The sequence below is a fragment of the Lissotriton helveticus genome, chromosome 8 (assembly GCF_964261635.1).
Source record: "Lissotriton helveticus chromosome 8, aLisHel1.1, whole genome shotgun sequence".
Lineage (NCBI taxonomy): Eukaryota > Metazoa > Chordata > Amphibia > Caudata > Salamandridae > Lissotriton > Lissotriton helveticus.
In genome coordinates this window covers 218667065-218690268 of record NC_136069.1, presented here as the reverse complement: position 1 = coordinate 218690268, position 23204 = coordinate 218667065, and positions in this window count along the sequence as shown.

Here is a 23204-nt window from a genome sequence, read left to right as displayed (position 1 = left end):
AAATTTGCAACTTTTAAAAATGTAATATAGGCTAATACTTAGGTATTAAAAGTAATAACTGAGTATTAATTTACTTCCCACCATAAACCACCACATCCCTTACATCCCATTCCTAAAATCATTTGCTGACCTTTATAACCACATAAAAAGAAAATGTTATACTTTTAAAAATATCGGGCTTTATCCGACTGCCATCGTGTCGGGTTCGAGACCGTCCGACAAGGAGGCAGCGGTCTCAACAACACATCTAGGATACAACCGCCATGCAGGCAGTCATCAACATCCCTTTTTTCATTGCGGCTTGTGCTGCAGCCCAGAAACAGGCTGCAGCACAGGCCGCAATGGAAAAAGAGGTGTTTTTGAACAGCCATGCACCGTGTGCCAGGCACCATGTGGTGCCTGGCACAGGGTGTCTGGATAGTGGGGGGCACAACATGCGCCCCCCGGGCCCTATTGCAGAGGCCCACAGGGGACGGGGGCCCTGCTAGAGGTACCCAAAGTCCCTTTCCATCTGCCTTAAAATGTCGCTTGGACCACCACGCAAAGGCAGAGGGAAATGGCCATTTTTATCCCTATGGAGGTGCCTGCACAGGCACTGCCCCCATTGTGGGGATTATGGTCTGACTGCCCCCAAAGGCCCATGAGGCTGTAGTAGGTGGCGGTCTTTCCCCTGCCCAAATCGGTCTGACCGCCGACTTGTAATCCGGCAGTCAGACCGATACTCTGGATGTCAAGCGGATCATGGCTTGTCGGTGGCGGTCTGCCCAACATCATAATCGGGCCCATAGTTTAGATTAATACTAGAGTTGTAATACACTTCCCCCAAAACTCCTTTACACCATGCATCCCGTAACTCTTTATAACTTAATGAATAAATAAATATTAATTATAACAATTGTTATAGTTTTTGTTATTATCATAATAATATTAACACTAGGAGATAATTTAATACCCAAGTATTAAGAAGAAGAATTAAGTATTAATACACAGCCCTTCAAACGCCCATATACTCCTTCAATATACGTACTACAATACTTACCTATTTATTTACACATATCTGCGTGGTAAATGCATGCATGGTAAGGATTTGTTGTAAAGGCTTATTCGCTGTAATGGCATCCGTGGTAATGTCACATGAAGTGTAAAGACGTTGTTGTAAATGCATGTTGTGGTAATGACTGTGCGGTAAAGGCCGAAACATAGAAAAAGGGCGATAGGGCCCTACCTAATGTGTGCATTATAAAGGGGAGCAGGTCAGGGTGAGTAAACCTTAAAGATTGACCTCTCGATGTTACATGTTTTGCCGATCACAGTTATTTACAGGTCAGGCTGACACACAATATAGGAGCTTCGTTTGGTCATCACCCGAAGTGGTGAGTATCTCAAAGCTGTGAGTGCATAGTCGTTCTATGGCTTCCATCAGGTAAGGGTTAGGACGTGTGGTTGCCGTGTGAAAAATCAATGCAGCACAGCAGGAGTGCAAGCAAACTCACCCAGACCTTGATGAGCTGTTCTTGATGCCAGTTCTGGGAGCCAGTCTCCAGGTGCATTGAGGTGGTGCTAATACATTTTGCTTTTTCCAGCGTGCAATCTTAATTTTAAATTTAAACCATAATGGAAAAGATGCTCATTGGCGCAGTATCTGAGGAATTGAAATGCAAACCATCTTTGAGCAGTTGCTCGTATGTAACTAGTCCACAGATGCAGAATCTGACGAATATCTGGAGGCGGTAGCCAGACTGGAATAATATTTCACTGTGCCGTCGAGCTCTGTAGGGAGGAGACATATGTTTGCTCACGTGAACAGCCGGCTGCAGAATCTGTTGACACGCATGTTCATGTCTGTGAGTTATACCAACAAAGTGTGAATTTGAGTCATTAACTGAGAAAATACATGGGGGCCAATTAAGGGTGAGAGGTATGAAAGTCTAAAAAAATAATTCCAGTCTGTATGAAAGAAACAGCTTTATATGAGCCTCTTTATTTTGTCAGTGGCACGGAAAGTTTACAGGAATCGGTGAAGGTGCTAATTAAACCAATGGATGTGTCTGTATATGTGATGAGACTAGCAAGACGACTGCAAGCAGGGAAGCAAAAAGAAACATACACATATACACTGATATTTACGGTAGATGTGCTATTGCCGGGCTGCAGATTTCATGTTGACGACTCAAGTCAATGCAGTGTGCCCCTCCTGCTTCCTCATCCAAAGCATGCTGCAAAAATTCATCAAATGGTTACCTCAGAACACCAGATGGATGGTCACACAAGCACTCATCACCAGCAGGCCAAACAAATCCTTCACAGACTCCAGACCATACAGAACATCCCTGTAAGACTCATACTCTACCTCCCACGCCACGCCCACACCACAGCGCACCTCTGGAAACTTTCTTCCCATTCACAATTACAGCCAATTCAAACTTCTCACACATACATACAAAGCTTACACAATACAGGAAAAGAATACCTGAACAGCAGCAATCACTTTTACCAACCCACCAAACACCTTTGTGCTGTCCCTCTCACTCGCACACATTCCTTCATTCGCAAAAGCAAAACTGGAGGTTGTTCATTCTCCTACATCACACAGAAGACATGGAACAACCTCTATGGACACATCAGAGCCTTCTCCTCACTTCTTGAGTTCCGCAAGAAGCTGAAGGCTTGACTCTCCATATAAGCACCCTTGCCAAGCATCTGGATACCTTCTCAGGTGATTAATGTGCTATGCAAATCAATATTACATACCATAACATCTCAGAAAAAAACGTGTTTGGTTTGGAGTTTGTGTAGATAATGAGAACTGATTCTACAAGGTATAAGTATTGGGGGGGGGGGCATAACGGCATGAAGATTACACTAAGCATATTTTGAACCCCAAATTCATTGCAGAATAGTCTTCAGGGAAGTACATGTGTTAGAATCAGACCCCAATATTTCAGTATGTTGACATCCGAGTTTTTGAGAATAATCATAAGGCCTGGAACAAGTAAGGTAGTGTTTGTGATGGCTGAGGTAATGCGAGAATGGTAGGAACCGAAGAATTATTGAAACACCATGCCAAAGATTTTGGCTGTAGGTTTTGAGCATGAGCTATGTGTGAAAAATGGAGTGATACAAGGAAAATACAAACCACTGAGTGCCAGAAAGGAATCTAATGATGTACAAGCAAGGTATTGTTGAACCTGTGGATTCATCCACATAGTTGTTCAAAAAAGGTGTCACCTCGAAATGGAACAGCAAGCTACTCATATGCATAGACTGAGGTAGTGTTACTCAATCTATACAGGTGAATGGACATACCCTTCCTAGAATAGCGGAAATGATTGGCACACTAAGCTATGGGCGCCATTTATGAAAAATTGAGAAGTTAGTGTACCACCAGGTGGTCTTGGTAGAAAACACCTTAGAGCATTCATTATACCTACGGATGTTTTCTTGTTTTTGGAGTGTCTTTTCTGTGTACTGTCACCAGCAGCAGTCTTCCAATGCATTATACATGAACTGTACAAAAGGGATCCTGCCATTTCAGGAAAATATCTTGATGTCTGAGGTACATTAGATGGAGCATGACGGTTAAAGTTATGAAAGACATATAAACATTTTATGCCAAGATTGTTAAAGGTTTTCCTTCAATTCCAGAGCCACTGAACTCATTCATTAGAAAGGGTACAACATTTATGAATCAAACAGGAGTTTGCTTTCTATAGAGTTTAGTGTTTGCTCTTTTGTTACTTGTATATCCCTTGACATAAGAGCTATGTGAATGTGGATGCCAGTTATCTGTGTATGAAACAAGAATTGGAGACCAAAAGTATACTCTGTCTGGAAAGTAGTATCAATGGCATGAGTTCATCTATATTGTCCTTTCAACCCAGATAGTTGACTTTCCTGAAGAAAGTGTTCAACAAATTAGGGTATTGATTTTCATGGAACTGCCAGTGCCTAATTTAAATAAAACTAAATACCAGGGCCCAAGATATTTCATGAAAGGCCACTGCAGCTTGTACACCCTGCCAGTGCTGTCAAATGCAGTGCCACTGTTACCTACTAAACATCCAATAAATGTGACAATTTGAATTATTGCATTTCACCAAAGCTGTATGAATGGCCAGGACAAGGTACTGTCATTTTAACGTAAATTGAATTTTTAAACAATGTGCTTTTCCGGAAAATAGACAGACAGCACCACCATGAGGTGTTCTGTGATAAAATAAGTGCCAGTGTTGACAAATAAGTGGCAGCACCGAGCACCGGCAGACACTGGCACAAACTAAGCACCGGCTATGGCTAGCACTCAGATTTGCAGTAGTATTAGTTGAACTTTAATACAAATTGATCAATTTATATTTTGTGGGAAATCATGATTCTGGAAGTGTCCTGTGTATTCTAATAGAAATTTCTTCTGAGAAGTTTCCTCCGAGCAGTTAGTATTAGTTAATAGGGAATCAGGAAGCGCCACGAACAGGGTTAATGTCTGAGGCAGTAATCCATCTGGCAAATAGATGTGGGAGCAGTAAGTACATTAAAGCACAGCCAAAGGCATTGTCCAAAGTATCAGAATACACCGTCAACAGGTAGGTACGAAGGGCACTCAGATGCCTTTAGGACTGGAAGTGGGTGGTTACAATGAGGCATATAGGGGCAGATTTACAAGCCCCTTGCGTCACTTTTAAGTCACTTTTTACATGTTAAAAGTTACGCAAAAGTGGCGCAAGGGGCTTGTAAGTCTGCCCCATAGTTTCCTAGTGGTATCACAATATATCATATCCTTCAGCCAGTCTTCTGTGGTGGGTATTCTGTTGCTGCCCCATAGCAGGGAGTCGCTTAGCTAACAGTAACGCCATGGTGGCAAATAGCCTACGCCCAATGCTCAGTGGTTTAACATGGAGTGCTAGGATGGGATCAGAGTCTAGAGTGTATTCTAGCCTCTTAGAGATCTCTACAATTATGTAAATGTATTGTATTTATATAGCGCACTTCTACCCGGAGGCATCGTAGCGCTGTATTCATACCGCTGTGGAAACCATCCTGGCTTTCCTGTGAAATGTCCACTCCTGGGCACCCCCAAGGTGAAGCCAGGCATCCAAGCGCTGCTGGGGCCGTTGTGGAGATTAAGCAAGCTATTGCCCAGAGTCACAGAGTGGCACCCATGATTAGACTAGGCACAGAGGCGAGAATTATCAGGTCCAGGGAAATTGAGTCCAAGAGCCGCCGCGGCGGGAATTGAACCCTGGTCCCGGGCCAGACCTCTGCATCAGGGTCTGCCGCTCTAACCATTGAGCTGCGCAAATAGCCTACGCCCAAGGCTCAGTGGTTTACCATGGAATGCTAGGATGGGATCAGAGTCTAGAGTGTATTCTAGCCTCTTAGAGATCTCTAAAATGATGGCCTGCCAGTACATTTGTATGATGGTACAGTTCCAGGTTAGATGACCAAAGTCAACGGGCAGCCACACATTTTGGGGTAGTGGCAGAAATGCAAGGGATCTAATTTAGGAAGGGGGGTGGCGTACGCTCAATGCAGAAACTTATAGAGGAAAATGTTCTGCCCGCTATTGAATTTAATTTGAATTTGAATTTAAAAGTATTTATTAAGCGCACGACTACCAGGCAGTTTCTTGGCGCTAGTGGGCCAGGGCGCTATGTGGGCCAGGTCTCACCAGTGCTGAGAACCAGCAGTTTTTTAAAGGGAGCCTTGAAACGGGTCTCTATTGGGCTCTGTTTTGTGCCCTGGCACAGGCGGTCCGGTTTTTTCAGACTGCAATGACAGCAGGAGCATCGATGTGCGCGTGCTCACACTGCTCACTTCTGACTAGTGGAAAAGTTAAGGCATGACCCCATGCCAGGTGAGCGTTATAGGGGAAGGAAAATCCTTTAAAGAGAGTAATTATCTCTCTGGATGTCCCCTCTCTTTTTGAAGCACAGGAGCAGCAACATGGTCGTAGAGTCACTAGGGCTTCAAGTGGAAGCTTTTTTCAATATTATATATAACAAGCAATAATTGCTGCTTATTTATATTATGCAACAAATAACCTTTGACAAAGCCAATAGTCCTGACTTCTTGTGGGTATGATGTTACTTGTATCATATATCAGGATGCAATGACAGAAACAGAAAAATACAAGTCGGGCACATAAAGCACAGATTTTGCCACACCTTAAATTACAATGGCCACGCCCCTTTATGAGACCCCCCCAGTTTTTTCGTCCCACTTAAAGCCCTGGATGGTAGAGACGGAAAATGAGCCTGGAGCTCTCAATTGTAGAAATGATTAAAGTCAGTGGGGGGGAACTCTTTCAGACCCTCGGGGTATGTAGGTAATATCCCACAGAGTGTGCTGTGTAGATAGCGGCAAACAAATTGATCCCTAATGGAGGTAACCCGATCTGACTCAAATGCAGGGCGGGGATCAACTTTGCCATTAGTGACGAGGACACCCATGTTATAATATAATATATAATTGGTGAGTCAAAAGTGTAAGCTAAACCAGTGTTTCTTGTGTCATAGGGAGCAATGGATTGTTTTAAAGAAGAATGTCCGGGAGTACAGAAGATCTGTGCTAAGATATCTACGGAGCTTGTACCATGCCCAGCAGGTTGTCGAGAGGGTGTGTATGTTTAGGAAGGATCATGGTAGGGTAAGATGTTCCTCCTGGTCGTGCTCAGTTTTAAAGTAGAGAAGTCTAGCATCAGGGTGGTACCAGTAGTAAGAGAAGTGGCACTCTGCCACCAAATAGTTTAGGTAGAGATCTAGCACTCTGAAAACACCTGTAGCATATGGGAGAATCAGCTCTCCAATTTAATTCTGGGGTGGCGGCCTGCCCGTATAAGACATGTCAGTACTCAGTAGGCTTTGTATCATGAGGAAAAAATATTTAGTTAATACAATCGGAAAGTTTAGGAATAGGTAGTGGAAGTGTGGAAGAACCATCATTTTAATAACAGCGATGCGCCAGCAATAGAGAGTGGTAGCCAAATCCACCTGTCAATCAGGGTGGTGAGTTTGTCGACTGCGGGCCCATAATTTTGACGTATATCCTCATCCTTTTGTCTATGAAGGATAACACCAAGATAAATACGGGAATTGTCGGACCAGCGCAGGTGGTACTCCAAGGCACAGGGAACAATGGCATCTGTTAGTGGAAATAGGATTGACTTATTCCAGTTTATTGACAGACCCCAAAGGGCCCCATACCTTATGGTTTCCCTAATAATGAGGGGAAGGTGTGCGGGAGGGTCCCGTACAAAGAGGAGTATACCACCAGCATAAACAGACGACAGTAGCGAACCCCTCCAGAACTGTAGACCCCTGTGCATATGTCTTTCTGTATTTGGGGGTCCAGGCTATGATGAAAATTAGAAGGGACAACCCTGGCAGGTGCATCTAGAGATAGGGAATGCATCAGTGATTTGTACGTTTACTCGAAGGCAGGCATGGGGTTGGCGTATAATAGCATGATGAGCTCACAGAATCTGCAGGATATGCTCAGCTTGGTGACGGTCGCCTTTAAGAATGACCACTCGAGGGAGATTTGGATCAAAAGCTCAAATATAGTAAGTAAATAAATAGTGGTATTGCAGAGTGGCACAAACCCTGTATGCAATGGAGAGATTATTTGTTCCACAAGGAGCACCAAACTCCTTGCGATGACCTTGGCAAGTTTTTTATTACCATAATTAGGAAGGGACAAGGGTCTGTAGTAAGTGCAGAGATGTGCAGGCTTGCCAGGTTTAAACAGAAGAGTAATGACTGCCTCACATAGGGTGGGGATCAAAATACCATTCTCCAGTGCCTCTGCATAAACCTCAAAGAGGAGAGGGACCAGCACATGCTTAAAGGCCTTGTAGAAGTGGCCTTTGAGCCCATCTAGGCCAGGAGCCTTGGACCCCATCATGGCATCGATGGCCTGTGAAATCTCCACACGTGGAATGGGGGCTGCTAGAAATTGTTGTTGTCCGTTCAATAGCCAGATCATGGCTACCTCAGATAGGTAAATGCCAATCTCATCAGCATTGCAGACAGGCCATGTGGTGTACAATATTTGATAGTAAGTAGGGGTGTTTGGGTGACACCAACGTCATGCGTAACCGTCATGCTGTCCTTAGTGTGGAGGCTCGAAATGTACGTTTTTTGATAGTCTGGTCGCAAAATCCATGCGAAAGTGCAGCCTGGGTGCTCACGCTCCCTGTAAAAGCGGGCTCGGGCATATTTACCACGGGAGATTAACTCTCAGGGGCATATTCACAAGGAGCTATCGCCAAATTACCGGCACTTTTGCGCAGCCAAAGTCGTGATAAATTTACCCCAATATTAACAAGCAGGTGCTAACAGCACACAGCACCAGTTTTCCCACGATAGCAGCTGCAAAAAACATGGCCACAGAGGACCCCCGCAAATATCGCTAATAAGATGCAGATTGGGTGTTCCAGTGCCAAAACCCGTGACAACACCACACCTCAACATTCACAATGACCAGACAGAACCGCGAAAAAAACACAAAACACGCAATAAGCTGCGTTAGCAGCAGGAAATTTACACCTCCTCTGACCTGGACCTGGTTTAAAGTCGGACCACAGTCTGCGCCACAAAAGGGAACACAGTTCACAGCCACACCTGAAGACAAACAGATGCCATGGAGCAACTGAACATGCAGCACGGACACCCAAGAGGGCCACAACACCCACTGACACCACACCCAGGCCCGCAACACCCCCCCACCCCCCCGGGCCCACCCCCAACCTCAGAACAAGACACTGCACACCAACACCACGAATCACAAAACAAATATGTTGCCTGAGGTTGCACAAGCAGGAAAATCAACATACATGCATCGCCAGAAAATGGAGAACAAGTCATACAGCAATGCATTCACCAACACAAAACACCATACAAACAATTCATTCGTATGAGTCCTAGCGGGTCCACACTGGACAATCCATAAGACATAGCCTGGACGATGAAATCCAACAGAAGAAGGTGTGCCATGCACCCAACAAAGGAAAGAGAGGGAGAGAGCGAGGGAGAGAGACGGAGTGAGAATGCACAAGTAGCGCAAGGCCTTGCCAGGCACCTGGCACCACATGCCAACATGTGTGTGTGTAGTGCCATCCGTACACCATGAGCCCAAGGCCGTGTCCCACTCACAGCCACATAGCCACATCACATTCCGAAACCGCAAGTAGTAGTCAGACAAACCTCAGGGATGAAAGCTCCATTGTTCCAATGCAGAAGGCGGGAGGACACCTACACCTCTGACCTGGGTCCTGAACACGTCTGGAACACCCTGAGAGAGATGCCATGGCAGATGTGGACAACTCCCACACCACGCATTGCACAAAGGAACCATCTGACTGATCCACACCCCACATACAGAAGCCCCTGCCTGAGGTATCCCCGAAAGGGATGGCCTTGACTGTCACGGAAACAGCAACCCATTCTGCTCAACATTGCACACTCATTCAAATTATTGCACAGAGCTGTGGCATATCCTTCACACAACTGCCGCAGTACAGAAGAGTGCCGGTTCCACGAGATGTACCAAGGCAATGGCAGGCCATACCGGGCACATGCACAACCCCAATCACATTGTTCTAGTATCGTGCACGCATGCTGCATTTACTGGGCGCAGTGCCACTGGCAGTGCTGCGGATCAGTTACCAGCTCAGCTTCCACATTGCCTACGTCACCTGCGTCCAGCCCTGGTTCCACTGCTGAACATGCACATTTGAGTGTCCCATGGATGTCTGCCTATCCAATACAAGGGTAGCTAATCTGGATTATGACTTGTGTCTGCGCCCCCTCTTAGATCACGAACAGGAGTGTAACCGAGACAGCCGTGCAAGGGATGCCTTGACATACTGCATATGTATTGGCAGTTGTGCAATTGAGATTGCACAATTCCTCGTGTGCAGTGACCACATATAGGCGCTACCCTATTGGGCTGCCTTGCGAATTGGTGAAACAGCCTGGGCTGAGCACACCTGCCCGGACCAGTTAAGGGATTGGCTCACCCTGGTGCTCCTTGAACACAACAGCAACGTACTGTTGGAACACATTGCATATGAATCAGCGCGGGCATTCATGGACGAGTAACTACGTTCCTGCAGCCACAACTGGTTGCTATCCACAACACAGGTCCCAGCAACATGTTGCATCGTGGGGATGGCTCACATATCCCAACACAACAGATGGCACGTCTGCCATCGTCCAAGCTCTGGATGCATGTGCTTGAAACAACGCGTATGTACACACACCTGTGAAAGGTGAGGCAGGTCAATGGTCATAGCAACACAGCTTTGTTTGGCAACGTTGCCAATTCGGACACACAGCTGGGGTACAGCACACACACAGCACTGTGGCACTACATGTGAACCCGTCGGAGCCTTTCACCTGAGCACTGTCAGCAGAGCAGAAAATAGGCGCACTCCGATGGCAGAGCACCATGCAGATTCCATGGGCAGTGAGTCGTGCCTCCTCACATGGGGCAATGGGCAGACGCCAAACAACACCTGACTCATCCAGCAAGACAAGGTGGCATGGGAGCGTTGCCATTCGTGATGATTGTCGTCCATTGTTGCAACAACAATATATGAACCTCAGCATGTACCCATGCTGTGTGTAAGTGTCTTAAGCATGTCCCTGCCTGCTGTGGCTGTTGTCTTGTCCGTACTGACACACACATGCCAATAAATTCTATGTCAACGCACTGGTGTCTAACTGTGAGGTGTGTTGATTGGATTGTCCACTCGTGTGCCACAATGAGCATCGGCCCTACACAGGGAGGGACTGACTGACGCATATGCAATGGTGGTGTATCCTTTTTGCAAGTTCAACCTCTGTGAGCCAGGCATTGTTTTGGGATAGGTGCTGGCTGCCATGTGCACATACATGACTACAGCAATGTGAATATGGTGTGCAACCTCTGACCATGTGGAGCAATATTATACATCATAACAGAATGTGTACACACATATATGTGTAAGTGGGTATGCGACGTGTTGTTCTGTTGTCACATGTAATGTAGGCCACCACACCTGGCCTGTTACCGATTTGGCCAGTCCTACCCAAAGCCCTATTCAACACATGGATGTCTGCCTAGTTTGGGGGTTGTGAGATTATTGTTGATGTGCAATGGGGACACAGCTAGTACACATCTTCACAGTCAACTAATTTGCCATGTGTCTCAGGGATACGCATGCGCATAGATGTAAGTCACCATGGTGTACCTTCATGTGCAATCATTGTCCCAACATCCAGCTATACTTCTATACGTGAGTGAACATAGTAATGACACATCTGTGTGATTTGAATATTTTATTCACATTCAGGTGAGTGACGGGGCTGGTGCTGTACATGGCCCTCCAAGCCCACATCACATGGAAGCCCAGTGGTGGGCCAAACACAGTCCTTTGGGGATTGAGAATTGATTGGGAAGTCGGAGAGTGCAGTCTGCTGCAGGATTGCTGTCTAAGTGGCCAGCAGTGATGAAATGCCAGTCCGTGTCGGGGTCCGGGTGCATGTCACAGAGTAATCCAGGGGTCAGTATGAGGTGTTTCCCAGGGCATGATGCAAATGTCATAACTAGGCAGGGACCGGGCATATGGCGGTGATGGATTCTACTTCCTCCTTCCTCACTAAGTAATTTCCATCCCCTTCTTACTCCCCTGATACTGGTTCTGTGTCCGGGGAGTGCGGCGGGGGGATGGCTGCCTCACTGTGTGCCGCTGATAGAACAGACTGTGAAGCGGATGGTGCAGAATCACTGTGTGCCACAGACATGTCAGGGCTCGGAGCTGTGTGTGTCGATGTTCCCGCTGCAGTCACCTGGGACGGGCTCAGTGACACTAATGGCAAGATGAAGTACTGCAGGGCATTGAGGTTCCCAGTTACTACTCGCTGGTGTTCAGCAGCCGTGGCAGACAGACTTCCAGCCTGCAGCTGCTCCATGGCCTCCATTGACATCCGCATCTGTGCCAACTCTGTACTCTGATCGCTGGTGCCTGTCTGACTACACAGTTCTTGTATTGGATTCATTGCCCCAGCAAGGTCAGCCAAGGTCTGCGGGGAGTATTATGCGTACAAGGGGTGTACGATAGGGACTGTACATGGTCCTTGATGGGACTCAGACACCCATGTATGGCATCGGGTTTAGCTGCTACGAGTTCGAAGCCCACCCACAGCTGGTCAGCCAACTCCACCTTGCGTTGCCACATACGTTATTGGAACTCCATGAATTGGTCTGGGTGCTGGGAGACAGCCGTGGTAATGTGTGTTTTCTGCTGTGTGATCTGTGCAGGTGGTGGGGTCACCTCAGGGCTGCTGCCCTGCCCTGCTTCTGGGGATTGAGTGCGGAGGCTATCTACGATCCATTGGAGGCTGTCGGTGCAGATGACCAGGAGGTCCTCTTCATCGTCACTGAAGATATGTCTGTTGTGTTCTGCAGGAAGTGTTGTTTGTCCCTTTGCAATGTGATAGGGAGATGCAGGTCAACAGAGTTGTACATGCATGTTGGAGATTTGCAGATGTTTGCGTTCAGACTGCATGCCAATGTACATTGTGACTGTTTTGGTGTAGCTTGCTATTTGATGGCAGTTAATGTGTTTTTTGACTACATGGCGGATGTGTGGTAGTACCCATGCATTGTCATCACACAGTGTCAGGCTATGCCTGATCTGAGTGGAGAGTGACTACGCGTGTACGGGACCTGTTGTGAGTCGTGTCCTATGGTGCTGGTGTTTCACTTTGTACCTCATTGCCATCATTGCTGATGTTCTGTGATTGCTATGTGTGTGCTGCACTGTTGGTGAGTTGCCCCTGCAGCTCTGATTTTGTGTAGCCTTCTCCCTTTGAGGTGGAGTGCCTTTGAATTGTGTGCTTTTCAGGGCCTATTTTGTTTTTGACTTGGGTCATATGTGCTCTCGGACAGATTTTGTGTCCTTGTGCATTGTTCGTCTGCTGCGTGTATTGTACGGCATGGGTTGTGTGTGCATGCGGACCTGTCGGAGTGTGACCTGCTCCTTTACAGATGTGATCCGCACCGGGCTACCTCCATGTCAATTCGTGGCCCATCTCATGTTTTTGGGCTGCTGCCATGCTGTTGGGCATGCAGTGTTACTTGCATAGTCAGTGTGGGTCACAGAGCAGCTGATTTTCTGGGTTCATCACATGTGCATGGGTCGGTTGTGTTATTGGTGATCTGGAGGGGGCCCCTTTGTGCACATTGTGGACGGGGGCCTACTTGGCATTTCTATGTGTGCTGCGGTGTGCCACGGCTCTCAGTGACATGATCCAGGGTCATTGTGGGTGTGCAGTGTGCTACACATAATTGTGCTTGTGTGCCATTGTGCCCATCTCCCCCCGTCCCCCCGTCCATGGTCGTTACTCACTCTGTTGCTTTTGGGTCAGGTCATATTGTGCTGTGTCCTGGCCCCCAATTCCTGCTACCATCTCCACACTGCTGACTGTGGCCACCATTTCCTTCAGCTCATCAGTCACCTCCTGTGTCGCATGACTTCCACCTCACTCACCCTTGCTGCCTTCCTGTTGGCTCAGAGCTTCTCCTTGGTTTGGCTGTGTACTTCATGCCAGTGCCTTTTGACCTCCTCCAGTGACCTCCTCGCCACTCTGACTGCATTGACGTTGTTGACGATGGCCTGCCATATTTCCGTTTGGGTTTCTAGTGCCGCAGTGGGGGTGGCTGACAGTTGCTGATTGTGTCCTATGACCTCCGTGACGATGGTCCGGTCTTCCTGCGGGCTGAACCCCGTCTTCCTCTTCCTCTTGTCCTTGCCCTTCCCCGAACACGGGGTTCCATGCTGGTCCTCCTTGGGGCTTGTGGGGTTTGGCTTGTCCTCTGCACTCGGTCCGGATGCATTAGGGTGCTACGCAGTTTGAAATGTTCCTTTTTTTTCTTTATAGTGCATTTTCCCGCCAGACACGTGGAGTTTGCAGGCCTATGGCTGGTTTTCTCTGATTTTTGTGCAGCGATTGGCCTCATCGCATTTTTTGCAGTGCGGTGTTGATTTTCTCGCTGATTTTTTACACGTTATCTGATAACTATTGCATGCTTCCACATTTGTTGTGAATGCCACGTTGACACAGGGTTATTTTCCTGCACTGGGCTGTAATGTTGAAAGTTGCGTTAAGCTACTCTTGTGGTAGTTATCCCACATTCTTGTGAATATACCCCTCAGTTTCTAGGTCCTTAAATTATTGCAGCAGAGTTGAGTGCTTGCGAAACTGTGTGGTCTGGGTGCCAGCAGTGGTGACTTAGTCAATGGCATGCAATTCCCTCTCTATTCAGGTCATGTCATTATGGATGCTCTTCAGAACCCCGGAGTGTTTGGATACACAGACTCCTCTGCAGTGCTTAATTTATAAAATATTAAGTGCCAGGGCTCTGACCAGGAGGCCACTGCAGCTAGAACGACCCATCGCCCTTGTCATTGCTGCCAAAACAACTACTAACCATCTTTCTCGCATGTAAATGTGACATTTCAGATTATTCCAGGTCCCCAAAGCTAAAGGAATGACTGGGGAGGCAGGTATTAGCAACTTTGTTTATGTGTATTGTTTTCCTAAACAACTGTTATACTGCTCATCTCTAAATTACATGAGCAGCGCCACCTTGTGGCAGACTGCCCTAAGGTTGGTGTTGACAATTAGATGCCAGTGCCAAGCACCGGAAGCCTATTAAATGCTGGTGCTGGTGCTGAGCACTGAAAAAAGCACTGCCTCAAATTAAGCGCTGCCCCTCTGATATAGGCCTAGAAGGCCACCCACAAAGTGGCATGTTTGGGGACCGAGCCTGAGTCCAGGGCAAAGTATTCAATAATGGCTTCCTGAAGTTCAGATTTAAAGCTGCCATCATTGAGCTCATTTTCCAGGAAACACCATTGTCTGGGGTGCTACCTGCCAAAAAGCACTTCAATGTCTCATTAGAGGTAGCACATGCTAAATAACTGCAACACTTTCCCTCTTCTATCCCTCCATTATCCTTTTTCTGTCAAAATAACAAACTTATCTATCCACGGCTTAAATTATTTTTATATCTCCCTATACTAATTCACCACTAATGTTTTTTTGGTTCCAGAGTAGCGTGCTACTCACTGAAAAAGCAATTCAACACCTCATAAGCTCTATAATAATGCAATTACAATTACAATTACATTTGAGTTACACCTTCAGCCATAGAAGAGTGCTGTTTGAAATAAACAAGTAGTCTATGTAGGTCCAAGTGTCGTGGGCGGCTGAGTAGAATGTTTATCCCTTGGTCTGTGGGTGGCAAGTGTGCAATGTGTCAGAGAGGCGGTAGGTGTCGAGAAGATCATGGAGGACTTACACCGAATGAGGTTTTGCTCTAGCGGAAGAGCAAGTAGAGTCTATAGATGGATGGGGAGCGATGTTAAAGTCCCCTCCCATTATAACTAAGTCAGTTTGCAGGCGTAATATTAGGGCAGAGTAATTATAGTAGAGCTCAGGGGTGTCAGTGTTAGGGGCATAGATGCTGACTAGCAGTACTGCCCTGCCAGCCATAGTACGGGCAACCAGCACATACCTGCCGTCAACATCTGCAATGTGGTGGTTGGATGTGAATGGAAGGGTTTTATGAATGAGAATACTGACCCCACAGGAGTATGGACTGTAGTAGAAGTAGTGGGTATTACCCAATGTGTGCTGTAGCAGGAGTTATAACTGGGGTACTGGTGAGTTTCCTGAAGAAGCACTAATTTAACATGATGCCTGGTGAGATTGGCTAGCACCAGTTCCCCTTTCCTGTGATTATTTAGGCTGCGGATGTCCCAGGTGATGCATGTTAAGTCTAGATCTCGGGAAGCCATTCAACATGGTTAGCGTGTATTGTGATGGAGTTGCATCATACGGGTGAAAAAACTGCAGAGCGCGAGGATGTGACGCAGTGACAAATGTGCGGCAAAGAGCAACAACATAAAAAAAAGTAAAACAACAAAAGCCCTTACCCCCTCCCACACCGGTTGTACCATTAACGTATGAATACCTAACAAACAGCAAACAAATCAAGAAAGCAACCATTCAGGTGTACACCTCTAAAGGGGTGACAAGGCTGCGCGAAAGCAATGGCCCCTACAAGTTTGAAATATTGTTCGTGTCAGCGGACCAGAACTTGAATGTTTGCAGGGCTGGTATGTCAGCTATAGGAAGGGTCATGTCAGTATAGGAGATTTGAACAGGATAACTATCAGGCAGCAACTTAAGAGAAAGCTGTGGCACCAGGAATATCAGTCCGGAGAATCACACAGGGGCTTGGATACCGAGGCAGTGGGAGAATGCTCCTGCATTGTGTTTCCAGGAGAGGTCACCCCCGTGCCTTTTGCAGAACTAGACCACCACTCCAGTATTGTTGAAGTTCTGCTATCATTCATCTACCTCAACTCAGAGGCGTGCAGGGTAGAGCTATGTAAGGCCTTGCTTACGGAGGGTGCTTTTCACATCAGAGAATGTACACCTGGCCTCTTGTACTGCAAGGGTGAAGTCAGGGTCTAGCGCACTCGTCGAGCCTTGTAATGTAATGTAATGTAATGTAATGTAATGTATAGGCATTTATATAGCGCACTACTTACCCGTAGGGTCCCAAGGCGCTTCGACCGCTGCGAAACCCTTCCTGGCTTCCCTGAGAGATGGTCCCTTAATGGGTATCTCCAGGGTGAGACCAGGCATCCCCGGCGGTCTGGTGGGGCCGTTAGTGAAGATGAGGCAAGCTAATGCCCAGAGTTGCCGAGTGTGAACGCTGATCAGAGTGGGCACGAGAGAATTATCGAGTCCGCTGACCCTGGTCCAGAAACCTGCCGCGCCGGGAATCGAACCCTGGCCCCGGGCCGTCCTCTGCTCTCGGGTCTGCCGCCTCTAACCAGTGAGCCACACTACTTCACCTTGATATCGAAGAGGGGTATGCTCCCTGGCCAGTTGGGGTGCTGTGGCCCTGTCCCAGAAATTGAGGAGATGAGTTATAAGTGGGACTTGAGGGGGCTCCAGCAGGAGGGCGAGGGACCTATGTGCTCTCTCCACCACGAAAGGGACTGTGAAAGCCTGGCAACTGAAGAGTTAGACAAGTAATTTCTCAACAAAGGTGTTAAGGTGCCCCATGTTGGTTGTTTCAGCAATTTCCATAATGCACAGATTGTTCCTCTGCAACCTGGGTTCAAGACGTTTGTTTTTTGCTATGGCAGATTTGATCAGATGCTCCACTTTTTCTTGGCGCTTAGTGGTGTTGGAGGCATCGCCCTCCATTGTGGAAATCCTATGTTCTTGTCTATCAAGGCATGTTTTGTGGTGATGCAGACACTCCTTCATACAGTGACTGATAAGTGCATCAATGCGGGTATTGAGTGTCTGGAACCCAGCTCAAAATTCTGCCATGACGGCTGTCACACCATCCAGCGATAGTGTAGCAGAGTCATTGGTAGGGCTTCTTAGTATCAGAGAGGTAATGATGTTGCTTTGGGCCCTTCGCAAAGTCGAACACCAGTTATCTTTGCTTGGGGTCCCGGTGCCTCATTGTTAAGGCTGGGTGGTGAACTCCGCTCCGCTCGCGGACTTTGCGGAGTTTTCCGCACTCCGCATTATGCGGAGCTCACGGAGTTCTGAAAAACTCTGCTTCGCATTGCAGAGCAGAGTTTTGTTCCTCGCCCGCGTTCGTCAACATCAAGTTGGCGAGCGAGGAAAATCCACCTACTGGCGAGATTTTTCCTCATTTGTGATCGTCAACATCAAGTTGGTGAGAGCGAGCATGGAAAATCAACCTCACCGCTAGATTTCTTAACGCAGGTGGTCAGATTTCTCAATGCGAGTGGTCATGCATGCTCATGACGGCGCGCATTGAGAAACTGCCCGCTCACGTTGAGAAAGCTGCTGCTCGAGTAAAAATCTACTCGAGTGGCAGAAAAGAAGCAGTGCCCACTTGCGCTGTGCAATATGCAGTTTGCGATGATTGCACAGTTCGGACAAGTACCTTAAACTGACAATCACCGCAAACTGCATTTATCTAAAGAAACTCCGCGGCTCTGCTCAGGGTTACTTATTGTGCAGAGCTGATGGGAGTCTAGGAGATATGAGTAGAACTGCCAGGAAGCGTTAGTAGTGTAGACTTTTGTAGTGGGGCACCCTTACAATGGCTAGATGACAAGGTGCGATGGAAAGCAAGGAGGATTAGTGCTGGGCCTTAACATTGCCACCCTGGCCCGCAGAGATCAGCGTGCATGGAGCATTGCCACCTACCCAAGAGAAGGCCATGGAAGCAGGTGGGTATTGGTGGGCCTCCCCACAGGAACAACCGAGATATAAGAAGTCATTATTTTGCCCCCGGGAGCAGAGTCAATGAGTGTGGAGTTGGACACAGTTATGCGGGCCACTAACAGGGTTGATTGTTAATGCAGTGAATGCCTCATAGGCCCCGGAGGAGGTGACCAGCGGTAATTTAGGGGCGTGTAATGACTTATACCCTGAGCCCAGCAATGACGCTGCAGACCTCAAGGGGATAGGCAGACACCCCGGCAGACCACAGCACAGTGTCCAATGGGGCCTGCCCAGGAGCAGGCCAACCGATTTGGACATTAGGTGGGCACTGATGAGTAGATTCAGCAGAGGATGCTGTGTTCACCAGGCGGCAGCACACAGGCAGATGGCGCAGCACTCAGGGCCGGCAGCAGAGCCCCAGTGGGGGAAATAAGAAGGGGGAAGTTGGGCACTGTGGTGACTTGGGCCCTAGGCTCACATGCTGGCTAAATGACCACACAGATGCATGGTATATGGTACTGGAACTGGTCCAGGGCACGTTCACCGACCCATTTTATTAGCAGGGTCACCTGACTGGTGACGCCTGCGATGGGTGTGTGTGTAAAGTGGGTTTACAGCACAAGGCTGAACACTAGAACGTGTCCAGTAGGACACTACAACCCTCCCAAACTTTATTGGAAATGAAAACAAACAAAGGTCCAACCAATGGGAAACAAACAACAATGTACAGTACCATTGAGTCTCTTCAGGCCATCTGAAGGGCGGTGCTGGAGCTCTGGACCACACAGTCAGGAGGCTTTAGTCCACCTCGGTGATGTGGTTTGGACCGGCCTGGTCTCATGGTGATGGATACTATTTACACGGGAAACATTGTTTACAATGAAACTTTTACCACGCACTACCATTACAACGCAGAAATTACAACGAAAGTCGTTACAACGACTTTCGCTGGAGGGCGCTGTTTGATAGGGAATAGTTTAATTTTCTATCCAACACCTTCCCTACTATCCACGGGGACTGGAGTTGGAATAGAAAATTAAACTATTCCACTATCCAGCGCCCCCAACGCAAGTTGTTGTAACGACTTGCATTGTAATACCTGCGTTGTAAAGGCATGCGTGGTAAAAGCATGCGTTGAAACGTCATACATCCATTTACACAGTTCTAATAGGGGTGCATCTGGAGCAGTGGTGGAGTCCACTTTGGAGATCTTCTTGACGATGCTCAGGGTCGGATGGCTGGCAAAACCTGCAAAGACTAAGAATAACCTTGGTGGATGAGGACCTTCATCAAAGGCGATGATGCTTCCCAGTTGTCTTGGCAGAGCAGCTTCAGACTTTCCACTGTTGCCTGGCCTCCCCTCTCGCATGAGTCTCCATGAGGCCCTTTCCTCCGGGCTGCTTAGGGACTGGTTGTACTGTGCAGGGCCGCTCATAGGCCGTGCGAAGACGTTGCTGAGGTGCTGCCATCAGGAATACAACCAAGTCGCTCTTGCACCCGCAGTGTATGATGTCTCAGAGTCGGTGTGCTCTGGCTGTCAGGACTTAGGTTCACATGCTTTCCTCAGGTAGTCTTCGGGTGGCCAGTTTCCGTCTGTGACCCCCATGCTTCCTGGTGCCTGTGAAGAAGCTGCTGCTGATGCATCTCTCTTGTTGGGATTCTGCTTTCACTGGAGTTCTCTTGAGGCCCTTGCCCCTGGGTTGCCATGTGAGTGAATGGGCTGTGGGGGCCTCTCGACTGAGGGGTCGCTGCGGAACTCCAAAGAGGGCCACGACCAAGCCTTGTGCAACCCCCAAGGGTGGATAGTCCAATGGTCGAGTATACTCTTCTTCGGCAGGCCTCAGGTTTACCGGGCCATACAGATGGTTCCTGGGCGGCTAGCCTCCCATTGCACCAGGGATGTCTTGTTGGTCTCCAACTGTTTTATGCATTTGGATCCACTCTGGTGGTGCGATGCTCCTTAGGTATTTCTGATAATGCACATGGTTAATGAGTACGATTACCTTATTATGCTTGGGCGAAAGGGCAGTGATATCATGCTTGAGGCGACATCTTGGAGTCAGGAGAACTAGAGGAATTTCATGGCCACTTGCGGTTGTCTTGTACTATGTCTACTTGTTAGCTGTGATGCCACTGTTGCTACGACAGGTGAATTGACGGTCGCACTGTGAAGCATGGGGCCTGGACACAGATTGAACTTGCTAGTGGCTTACGGTTGGTCCTCCCACGAAGCTGTCTCCAATGACGTTTCTGCCCCCTGGTGGCTGGCTTGTGTTGCTGAACACCTTTTCCAGTGCTGGCATGAGTCTTCTGTCTTATCGCTCTTCTCCCTTTTCTCTTGCGCACCAGTTGTAGTTGTTCACCCTGTGGCATCCTGCCACTCTCCTTCTACTTTGCGGTGTGAAGTCCTGCCATGCTCTTTTCCTCCTTTGTGATGTGGCACCATGCCATGTACTTCCTTACTTCTGAACCGGTTCTTCACTTTGATATGGCATCTTGCTACAAATCTCATGTTCGCACTACATAGATTCTGCACTGGTACCGTCCTGTTCTTAGCACTGTCTTTTCTCTACTGCCGACCTGTCACTGGTCTGTCCTGTCGATAGGACATTCTACTTTTCGGGGTGGTCCTCTACCAGGATGGAAGGTCACCTTGTTCTCTCGAGAGCCTTGTGCTTTTGCCTCGAGCTCGAGCCTGCGCCGTCGTGGCGGCTGTTCCTGCATCCTTTCCACCCGGACACCAACAGTTATCCAAGTCATTGTGCCTATTCCCCCAGCGCTGCTTGCCACCACAGTCCTCCCATCCGTTTATATACCTAACCTTGTGCTCGTATGCACGGTCCTGCTCATTACTTCACTTGGTTCAGCCATCAGGCGAACCTGCACCTCTAGGACTTCTACATGGTTTCTATAGACCTACTGTGCAATCCGCATGGTACGCCATTAAAATTCAAACAGTATATTCCAGACCTCTTGCTATTGTGCACACCGCATGACAATTCTTTCTCAGACGTGTAATATTATGTCCTGATGATGATCTCAGTATTGTTTTTACGGAATCCAAATGTCGACTTACTGCACACAGAAAACACTATGTAATGGTGTTGTTGTTCATTTTCGCTTGTTTTATCTTTTGTATAACATACAGGCCTTATGTCCTGCCTGAACCTTTGTTTTTGTTTTTTTGGTTTTTTTTGTGCTATATGCATTGCATCGGATGCAGGATTCTGTTTGTGTCACAGTTTATTTGTGTCTCAAACTGAAATATTATTAAAATATCCCTGTCCAGCAGGACAGCCTTAATATAGCACTGATTCAGAGTCTATATTTGTTCCCTTTCCCTTCTATTCTCCCTGTCAGGGACAACTGTGTTGGTAACTTACTAATACCCAAGGTCCCTGACCATTACAATTGGGTTTCCTTGTCTTCTCAAACTAGCCTCCGTTCAGGCATGTTTGGTGGAGCCGGACACTTCGTGTGATAGGTTGCTTGCTTGCTGTGTCATGTGCTGCCCAGCCATGTGTTTGTGTCATCGGCGCGCCTGTTTCAGTGGCAGCTTGCCACGTGGAGTGTGCGACTCTCCTCTTGCCTGTCTTGGCTCTCTGACTGGCATACGTCTTCATTTTGCACTTTCGAAAAGTGACGGTGACTGGAACTTCGCCAGCACTAAAGGATCGGTCTACGGTCCACTTTGGAAGCTTGATTCCGATGACTCTCCCAAAATGCAAGATGGCTGGACTCTCACCCATAGTAGAGTGGAGAGGTTGACCGATAAACACGAAGGGCTTGATGCAGGGATTACTTTAATTTGTACTCCTCTATAGATGCTCGCTGAATTAGTCTTTTGAGTGTACTCCTAATTCGTTCCACAACACTATTTGCTTGGGGCCACAAAGGTGTAGTCTTTTGATACTTAATATTAATTCTGATTAGGAACTCTCTGACTCCCTTGCTGTTGAATGACAGACCATTGTCAGATTTGAGAATGGCAGGCCACGCTGCAAATATTTTTCCCAGCCGCTCAATGACCTTGTCATGGGTTGTTGATGATAACTCCTCTAACAAAGGGAAACAATAATACTCATCAGTGACTACCATAAGATGAAGTCCGCTTACTAGGGGCCCAATAAAATCAACTGCATTTCTTTCCCAAGCCTTTGTAGGAAGATCAGACATGCTCAGTGGATGTTGCATCACTTTGAAGGAAAGGCAGTTGCAAAGATGACACTCTTTTTTCCCCTCCTTACTTCTTCGTCTTGGTGGCGGAATCACACTCAATCTCATGGGGGTCTTTTAGTAGCCACAATATCCTTCATGGGTAACATCAATGACCTGTTGTTTTAAGCACTCAGTTATGTAATTCCTTGAAACTCACAATACCACACCCGCCTTGGTCACAGACAGTTCACCAGGTGCATTTTTAAATTTTTGAAATTCAACATTGTCAACAAGAGGTCGAATACTCCTCCAAGGTTGAGTTAGAATGATGTCTTTGATGATAAGCATGTTCTTGTCAGCACATTAGTGGCCTCAAAAATCTGCTGATTGATCAGGCCTCTGGCATACTGGACTTCACAATGAAGTTGATGTACTTTTCAGCTGTTTTCGATGTCTAACTGTGACACTGTAGTGGTAATCATATAAAATAATCAGAAGGTTTTTCGTCTTTCTCCGGCTTGTTACAATGGCATAATCATGCAAGGGTGCATCTTGGTTTTCGGATTTCTGAAGATGGTGAAAAGCGCTTGCTGGTCTGTTATGAGAGTGAAAACCATTCCGTACAGAAACACATGAAAATGTTTGCAGGCCCACACTACAGCCAGACTCTCCTTCTTCGGCTGAGAAAGGGAACATTCTGTGCCTGACAGGTTCCGAGTGGCATAGGATACAATATGTATCTGAGCCTTCAGGTGACCATTATGTTGAGCA